General features: G+C 30.4%; 1 long non-coding RNA gene across 1 annotated transcript in view; it reads left to right on the forward strand.

Moving 5' to 3' along the window:
* Positions 1–240: 240 nt before the first annotated feature.
* LOC122272337 (uncharacterized) overlaps positions 241–8,493 on the forward strand; it is a 12,742-nt gene continuing 4,489 nt past the window's right edge. The window contains exons 1-2 of the long non-coding RNA XR_006226941.2: positions 241–402; positions 1,376–1,536. This is a non-coding gene — a long non-coding RNA (uncharacterized lncRNA). The remainder of the gene's footprint in view (positions 403–1,375; positions 1,537–8,493) is intronic.

The following is an 8,493-nucleotide window of genomic DNA, read 5'->3' on the forward strand; positions in this document are numbered from 1 at the left end:
GTGCTCCCCTAATTTTTTTGAACAGTGTATATTGACAAAACAATCCTTTAAGTATATCTTGAGAAATTTAAAAAAAGTAAAAATTTGAAAGTGTCTTTTCCATTATTGTATGTATATAAAAATGAAACATGCTGTGAAAATCAGAATAATTAGAAACTGTCACGCATTTTGGTAAAAACAGGAAACCATCTGCCTATTTTATATAAAACATAACTGTGCATAATGATCCAGAGATTGCTTAAGAAGTGTCCGGAAATCATCGTATCGCATGAACACACACACACCTGCTTATAATTGAAAATATTACTTATTTAAGAGAGAGACTTTGTATCATTTTTTTCAATGTAATCATGAATCCAACATCCAGTGTCCCTCTTGAGAGTCCGAGACAGCTTATCACTGGTATGTTTATATTTTCTTCCAAATACTATAAGTTTTGTTTTGATCTATATGAGCGTGTGTATTAACACTTAACATAACATAACCGGTCAAATTACCGTTTTTGCATCTAAAATGCGCTTATCATCTGATCGTTTCTGCACATTTGACTTCATGACTTTTTCTAAAAATTATATACAGTTAATATTCTATTATTATTGTTTATTTTTAGTATTTTGTTTGTATCGAATAATACTTGCCGTATATCTATTTCTACCACAACCGGTCATTTGACCGGGAGAACAATTTATCGCTTTTTAAGGTGATCGGATCAGAAATTATGAGGTAATGCGTGCTCCAATTATTGCATTCGTTGTGTTGCACATTTCTGCAAAAGATAGTTGCGTAGTGAGTTCCATCAGCATAACTGTGAATTCACATTTAAAGAAAGTACCTGAAATTTTAGGTTAACATTTTTGTGCCAGATAAAGTGACAAAAATTAAATGTTTCGGTAAGTAGCCTATATTTTATTTTACTAGCTTTACTTCTCTTCCAACCAACTGTTAGTTTTTACCCAGAAAAATGTCGAAATAATCATGACAGCACAAGTTCTTAGAAGAAATAATATTAATCATAAGAATAATTATAATTCTTTTATATTCTTAGAATTGTAAGAATAATTTTAAAAAATTATAGAAATAATAATAGTTAGAAGAAATATGTTTGCGGAATATGTACAATGGAAATACCCTATATGTGTAAAAAATGCGCTGAGTAATGAATTAAAAATTCTTATGCCTTATGTTTGTAATACATAAAAATTGGCATTATGCAATCTTATTTAATAAATAATAAAGTTTTTTTCGTTTATTTTTTTCCTAACATCCCTATTTCATACATTTAATCAAGAAACATTAAGTCCGGCTATGTTAGAAATAGATATAGATTAAGTGTTGGCATGTTAAGCGTTAATCAATGTGTAATATATATATTTAGATGCAACCATGTGTATAAGAGCTGCTTTACTGAAGGTCTATGAAGATAGCAGAAATTTGAACATTCTTAGAGAGAACGGTTACGAGAGAGAAAATCTGAACAATCTGACTGACGACGAAAAGATGATTCTTTTGATCCATAAACGAAATTCCGAAAATTAGGTAAGATTTTTTTAATTCAATCTCTAATTTATGCCCTGGTAGAAATTTCCCGGATAAAATGGTTAAATAACAATTTAATGAGTGATTATTTTACCATATTTAATCAAAACAGTCGAATAACCATAAATAAAATGGTAATCAAACTGTTAGAGAAAAACTGTTTATTAACTGCTTTCGCCTTACACGGTTAAACCACCAGAATTTGATCGCACCCACTAGAACCACCTCATAAAGCTACTTAGTTCTTTGCAACTGCGTATATGTCATAGCCGAGAGGGCTTATCTGTCCATTTCATGACCGGCAGAAGTGGAGTTTGAGTCCTAGTGTTGACTCCACACTATTTCCTCCTGCAGAAGATGAGTTTGAGTCCTAGTGTTGACTCCACACTATTTCCTCCGGCAGAAGATGAGTTTGAGTCCTAGTGTTGACTCCAGACTATTTCTTCCATTCCCTTCAACACATGAAGAATTTCCAGTGTCCGGCACTCTCCAATACCCATTTCCTTACGAAAAGCTGAGCTCTTATGTCGAGTTAAATAATTATTTTTTTCTTCGCGTTTTTGAAAAAGACCATAAAAGAAAAAAAAAAATTTTCACCATAACCTTTAAGATTATTCGGATAGACAGACAGCTGTCAGTTATTTTACCATCATTTTAGAATGAAAAATTTAACAGTGTGTGCAGTGTGAGAAAACTCATTAAGTAACCCTTGCAACGCGCACAACTGGTTCTTTGGTGCAGCAAATATATTCCCGACTTCGGGTCTGCATCAAACGACATGCGATGATATCAATTAATTTTGATCAATAATTCTTGCATGGATCAGATAGAATCAGACATTTATTGGCAGACATTTATTTAGTGGATCGCGATAACACGATCTCGATCCTACCTGACTATTAGAACAGACACGTAGGCATGCGTCAGGGTCTGCATCACTTTTCACCATGCAGAAAGTGATACAGACCACAGTGCTGACGTAAAATATCTTCAATGATGGATGGATCACGGGTTGGAATCCCCTTAACTCGGGCGAAGAGGTTTCCGTGGTTTCCCTCTCCATGTAACGCAAATGCGGGTTAGTTCTCTCAAAAAATCCTCCACGAACGCTCATTTATCCCAAGAGTTTCCTTCTCTTCTGCATAGGGTTTTAAATTACAGGGCTACGTAGTGGAACATTGGTAGTTTTAAACTCAGAATTGGTGTTCCTTAAAATAAAATAAACAAGTAATGTAAAATAAATTTTAAGTCAATTCCTTCTTAGGTCAACGAAAAAAATTTTTTATTTTAGTTACTTTATTTTGTGAATTATTATAATTCTTTCTCCCTTATGAAACTAAAATTAATTCATTAAAATTAATGAATGAATTCATATTTGAAAAAACTGTATTAACATCAAGCGACATCCTCTATAAGTTTAAAAAAATTTATTTGAATGTGAGTGGATGAATAAAAAGTATTTCATTAACGATTAAAAATCTGAACATGATATATAAATATATATAGGACGAGTGTGAACTAATGGTTGGAATTGGAAAAAAAGTGAATATAAAATAATTAAATATTTAAATGTGAGCAATAAACTATTATTTCGTTCAAATAGAGCTATAAGTTAGAAATTATCACTGATGTTATCTTTAAAATAAGTAAAAAACTGAATCGCTTATAGTGAAATTTAAAACGATGACTAACGCTTAATCCATCAGAAAATTTCTTCTCGTTTTTTGCTCATCCCTATTTAATGAACCAATTAATATTTAAATAAATTTTCATTATCATCAAATCTCATCCGCAAAAAGTTTTTTAAAAAATGTATTCGAAAAAAGTATTTTATTAACGTTTGAAAATTTGAATAACATAAGAGTGTGAACTAATAGANACTTTGGATCGCTCTCCTGACCAAACTATGGGGACCATATTTCCCAGATTGCGGCTACCCCCTATATTTTGAAGGTTAAGAATCCAAATATGTAAGAAAAAATATATGTTTATTCAGAGAAAGTACGTTTTTGTGTCTGATTTCGTAACTTAATTAATAGTTAGCACTAATTAATTAGCATATTTGAGGTCACCCCCAGGAACCATTAAGATTAACACTTAGTTCGTGAAAATCCGATCATTAGAACGAAAGTTATTCAGGGTGATATCTTTTTTTTTTTTGCCGACTGTACTAGTATATAGAGAGAGACTGGGAACTAACAGTAGGAATTGAAGGGGAAAAAAAGGCGCGTTGTAACAGCCAACTATAAAAGTATAAATTTGGTGAAGTCGACCACACTTGCTACCATGTAATGTTCTTTATTGAATTTATCTGACACAGCGGATATAAAATAATTAAATATTTAAATGGAGGCAATAAACTATTTTTTTTGTTCAAATCTGTGAAAACATGTTGCAAATGATCACTGGTGTTATTTTTAAAATCTGTGAAAAACTGAATCTCTTATAGTAAAATTTGAAACAATGCTTAACGCTTAACCCATCGGAAAATTCCATTTCGTTTTTCGCTCATTCCTTTCTTAATGAAGGAATTAATATTTGAAAAAAAAATGTATTAACATCAAGCGTCATTCATTGCAAGTTTTTAAAAAAAAATTTGCACTTGAGAGGATGCATAAAAAGTATTTTATTAACATATGAATTTTTGAATAACATATTTATAGGAAGAGTGTGAACTAATAGAAAGATGAGTATCGCTAAAATACAAATCAGTATCAATATTAGAATTGATATCAATACGTCGGAGCGTTTTGAGATTTATATTGATACTATCTTTCAACATTACCGATGGTATTGGAAAGTTTTTTGAAACTATCTTTTCTTTCTCGATAGTATTTCTCTCTGTCTCTCTTTGTACTTTGATGGAGCGTCTCTTGATACTCTTTAAAGTAAAATAACTCTTTTTTTTACTCAAGAGGACCCCAAAAATAAATTGGGAAAATCCCACACATTTGTTTGATAATATACGAGGATCGTCCGGAGAAAATGTTCCTTATTTTTATTTCAAGTTTACAGAATTCCTCAGAATTCTTTTTGTATTTTCTTTGAAAGAGCCTTTGCTATTTGAAACCATCACTTTTATTTTGCAATACTGGAATTTCTTTTACCGCTTTGAATTTAAATGCAAAAAAAAAAAATATTTTGTTTTTCGTTTCTGGCGAGGTTTCGAATTTCGAGTTAAAAAACCAAACAGTACTTCATTTTATACAAAGAAAGAAAGAAATACATTTAAGTCAACTACATTTATTTTGATATTCAAAAAATACCTTAAAACAACATATGGAAGGAACTTTGTATTGCAAGTTGATTTAATCTTACACAGCTAATGCACCAATAAAAAATTAATCATCGATCTAATTAGATTATACTTATAGATTAGATTATAATTATTTATGTAATGAACATTCTTTAATCCTTTTAAGAAATTATATGAAAATAGAGACATTTAATGTCTCAAATGAATAATACTTGCGCAGAAAAATGATATCAAACTCCAAGAAATCTCTACAAAAAAAGGAAATGACTGAAAACACCAAAACCTGTTTTATTTCCGTAGAAAACAGGGATAAATGAGTCATTACTATAAAACGCATCCAAGTTACATCAGACAATCGAAATTGATGTTTTCAATACAGTATTCCTTATGAGTGATTCGTTATAACTCGGTAGTGTTTATATTTATTTATAGCTTAAATATTAATCAGCGATTGTCAATGAGCTTATTTTTTTTACTTAATTTTTGATATATACATTTAAGGGACCGCCATTACAGAACATCCTATATTATCAAACCGATCTCATTTTTTCACGTCTGTGAATGTGGAATCTCGCAATCTACGGATTCTTAACCATTTTCCGATTATATAGAGCACTCAAATGAAGCTCCGTGCTCGATGACAATAAGACATGCTTTAACTATTTTTTTAACTGCTACAAGCTGCATTTATCACCTTATTATACCGACCATATCATGTCGTCCATCAAAATACGTATAATTTTCCCTCTAGCTAGAGGACTTCAATTTAATTTTGATCTCTTTACTGGATGAAAATATAACGCTTTAAATATTTCCGGATTTCTAAAATAACACATCTTATTTAAAAAGAAGAAAATAATGAAATACAATAGTTTTAAAAACTACTTTTTTTCAAGTGGACTTTTAAAAAAGAGGTTATTTCTGCTGCACCCATCAAGAAAAACATAGGGAACATACTTTGGATATGAATTTCCTTCACCATCATAAGTCCACGTCTTTCGATAGTGTTTTTTTTCATTTCATGTCTGACAAAAAATGAAATTATTCTTTTCTGGTTAATTCGGTGTGTTTGTTTTAAACATTTTTAGTCCATTTTCCTCAGATAAATTTGTTCTCATTTTGCAGGAAAGAGCATTTGGTTCGATTTTAACTGTAAATAATAAATATTCTTGTAAAACAATTTTGATCCGAATTGAATTCATAAATCTGAATATTCAATATGTCTGAAATACTGGTAAATTTTTGATAGTTTGGTACTTTTAAAATTTATTTTTAATGAATTGCTGAATTAATTAATTTTAGTTAACAAAATTACTTTGTTTGTTGGCGTGTGTTAAATTCCAGCACATTTTGAAATTACATTTTTTTTAATCTTTTGATTCTTGAGATTGAAAGTGCAGTTTAAAGTCAACACCTTGTCTTAATATAAACTTGCATAGCAGTAAAAAGTAATTAATAAGCAAACATTTTTTCTCAAAAAATACAAATAATGTTAATTAAAATTCTACCTTTTGATTGAAAAAGCATGTAATTAATATTTACATTCTAATTTATTGGTGAAAAATGAATATTTCAGTATTTTCTATGAAGAAATTTTGTGAAAAGAAATTCGAATGAGTACATAAATTTTCTTAAATTTTATTTTAGCTTAACTTATCTATTTTGATGAAAGATTAAAGATGAATATTTTAGTATAAAAATATATAGATTAAATATTTATTTACTTTTTGATGAATGACTACATTTATAAACACCATCTGCTACATTTGCTTTGTCATTTTAAAAATCAAGAAGAAAAAAAAAAGAGAAATCCCAATTTTAAATTAAAATTATAGTTTGCTAATTGAAACTTAATAGTTAAAGTATTCTTTAAATTCTCTATTTTATCTAGTCTTTAAATTTCAATCATGCATTTGTTTCAAAATGGTTGCCATGCATTCAAAGCTATGTATTATAATGAAAAATTGTTTTAGGTAGTTAGAGTTATAAATATTGTTATAATATAATTTTAACGTTAGTTTAATTTTGAATAAATATTTATAAAGTTTTTTTAATCATAAATCAAAGTTCGTACAATGTATTTGAATAAAAATAAAAAAAAACTCCGATTTAAATTTAAAAAAGTCCGATTTAAATAAAATAAAAAAAAGATCTGATATTTTTTTGATTTTTTTCAAAAAAAATCAGAAAAAAATCCCGAACCCTGAATTTTTAGAATAATTAATTTGAAGCGTAGGAAAAAGCGCAGACAATAATAAATATCGTTATCTTTGATTCCATCATTCTGAATAACTAAAATTTTCTTTTGACGTCACTTCTTTGGCGGGACAGAGTGAACATCTGTGGAATGGTGGAAGGAAAAACAGATTTTGTTTTCTCGTCGCGTAGAATTAAATATTCAGCAACCATTAGAATTAGTGACATCATGAGTTCGAATATTCTATCCTTAGAACAATTAAGTTTTAAAAGTGACAGGGATAACTTATCGCGCTGCTAATTCTCAGTCAACTGAAATGAAGAAGAACCTGGTTTTCTTTTTTATTTCTTTTAATTTTAGTTATAATCTTTGATCTTAATTATAATTAAAGAAAAATCATTCGGCTTTGGTTTATGTCTTGAAAAATACTGTATTTCATTGGTTTCATAATATTAGTTGTGTGGCGTAACTACCACTATAAATATTAAATACCAATACACTAGTATATAAGACATGTTAACTTGACTCTAGCTAGAGGTACCTTTTGATAGATGAAGGTGGACTTAGTACCCCACATTGGTGACCTCCGGACACGATAAGAACTTGCCAATATTGATGGATAATTCACGTTAAGTAGTTGATTTGCTTAATTTGAACGGCTCAAAGAAAAGAAAAAAGATACGGTGAAGTAAATAAAGTCTCCCGGTAATAAACAATATAGAAAGAAAGAAGAAAAAATGAGCGAAATGCTATAAACAAAAAAAGAAGGGGAAAAAATGAGCGTAATGCCGTAAACAAAAAAATTAAAAACCCCTTCAAACACTTCCGTACACGCTTATATGAAATATGGGTTTGGTTTTTTTTATAAATTATATAATTTTGCAATGTTTTTTTTTTAAGTTTAATTTTATTTTATTTTACAACTGGCGTTGAACAAGTCGCCTCATTTTTGAGTTTACGGCTATTAATGTTCAATTCCGTAACCTTGCAATTTTGCACCTAACCATAAAGACCCATAACCCAAAGCTCCTAGATCAAGCAATGGAACAAATTACTCTTCGTGGAGAACTTAGTGGAACAAACCTTCATTTTTGTTACATAGAGGGGAAACCGCGAAAATATTCCATGGTTAGACAAACCGGCAGATCAGGATTGTCTCCCATGATCCTTCTAATATATATGTATATGTAGTATCAGTAGCTACAGTCAGTAACCGGGTGGGTAACCACCTTGATCAACCTGCGTAAGGGCTGAGGGTGCGCGGTATCGGTCCTCGTTAAACTGTTCTACCCTAAAGTGCTCGACTTCGCGAGCACGTCGTCGGGCTACCAAACAGGGGAGCGATCCCCTCTGCAGAGGATCAACATTGTGATGATGACATGTCTTCGGATCACCCTCAGGGATGTTTCCCAGACAGTCTCCAACTAGCCCATTGTGCAGCTCTAGTGCGACGTTAATAAAGTACCTACCTGCCTACACACACTGATACATATATATATATATA

This window comes from Parasteatoda tepidariorum, chromosome 6 (assembly GCF_043381705.1).
Source record: "Parasteatoda tepidariorum isolate YZ-2023 chromosome 6, CAS_Ptep_4.0, whole genome shotgun sequence".
NCBI classification, from domain to species: domain Eukaryota; kingdom Metazoa; phylum Arthropoda; class Arachnida; order Araneae; family Theridiidae; genus Parasteatoda; species Parasteatoda tepidariorum.